Consider the following 1,613-nt stretch of genomic DNA (forward strand, 5'->3'; position numbering starts at 1 on the left):
CTTTCTGATCATAGTAATGTACTACCTGTAAATACATTTTTCTATTTTATATTTTTTTGTATTTTTTTTGACATTTCGTTTCATTGGTGCGCTGTATTTTCCATGCCCTCGGTCCCTTAGGAAAAAAAAAAACAAAACAGAAAAAAGCAATGCAGTCCTGTCCTTGCTGTGGTGATTACAGTCTGTTTACCTGTGGTGACAGCTGGGCTTTGGGGACAAATGTCAATTGCCTCTGCAAATGGATCTGAAGTCCAGGAGCTGGAGACAGAGCAGGTGGCTGCTGTGACTTCAGAACCTCGCCCTGCGCTGGCTGTGGGCTGCACGGAGTCTGGCGTGGGCTCACCTTCACCTCATACTGGTAAGCTGCTGCCTGCGTGGTAAGACAGCAGGCCCTGGAGTCTGCTCCTTCCTGGGGTCGCTGGCATCATGGCCTGCCTGTCCCCATCCCTGCAGGCATTGCGCAGAGTGCACAGCCCGTCTTGTCGATGGAGCAGCGTGCCACCATGCTGTTGGTTCCTCTGTCATCTTCAAACCCTGCTGAGGGGTTTGAAAAGTTGGTTTTGTCTCTAATAAATGACTCCTTTTTCTAGCTTTGGTCCTGACTTCACTTTTGGTGGTTGGTACAGAGCTGAGCTCCCATTTACCTCTCCCAGCCAGACACTGTTGGGCTACTCTATCCCAAGAGTTGTCACCTTCAACTCTGGTTCTGTTGTGTCAACTCAGTGTAGAGGCTCCCGTTACCTGCAGAGCTCTAGCTGCATGTGGCACTGGCAAAGACTGGAAATGGGCTCCTGTTCTCACTGCTGAGGGGAGCCTCTTCCTCAGCCTCAGGGATGCTGAGGGGGGGAGGTTGGAAGGGGGAGGACCATACTCAGCCCTACGGATGCTGGGGAGGCAGGGAAGAGTGTCTCCACGGTGAGTGACTCTAAGGGCTAGGAATGCCTGGAAGTTGTCACTTCACTTGTGGGCAAAGTTAGTCTGAGTTTGTGGGAGAGAAATCCTGAACAGCCCTCTGACTCCAACTCCGGTCACGTGCCTGTCTTCAGAATGGCCTTGAGTTCTAGAGGCCATCAGAGGCAGGTGGGGCGAGCAACGCCCTGCACCTCCTGGTCGCTCAGTGGAAGGTTTCTCTGTTTCCTCAGAAGTCCATTAGGGCAGTCAGAGAACCCGTGTGCTGGTGGTACCTTCCCTGCTCACGGCTGAGCTGATAAAGAACATCTCACCCCCAAGCGTGCTATGTGGAGCCTCCTCTGAATAAAATGGCCACGTATCACTTGTGTGGGACAGCTGGAGCTGTGGGGATGTGGGTAGCGGGCTGCTAGCTGAAGTTCCTCTACAACAGGCCAGAATGGGCCTCCATTACCCAGGTGAGTTACTGAACCTACAAGACAAAGGTGGTGTTGAAGGGAATGTGGTCATATCACTAGTATTCAGAATAGAGCCTTGTGAGCCTGGAGCACTCTGTTTACAGCTCACCAGGCCTAGCCCTCTGTGGCAACGCTGCTACAATCCAATACCCTGTCTCAAAACAAAAACAGGTCAGGTCTGGTGTGGTCCTGCCCAGTTGGCCACTTCCCTTTTTCGTAGACCATGTGAAGCCTAATGCTGCTGGA

The sequence above is a fragment of the Mastomys coucha genome, unplaced genomic scaffold, assembly GCF_008632895.1.
Source record: "Mastomys coucha isolate ucsf_1 unplaced genomic scaffold, UCSF_Mcou_1 pScaffold22, whole genome shotgun sequence".
Taxonomy (NCBI): domain Eukaryota; kingdom Metazoa; phylum Chordata; class Mammalia; order Rodentia; family Muridae; genus Mastomys; species Mastomys coucha.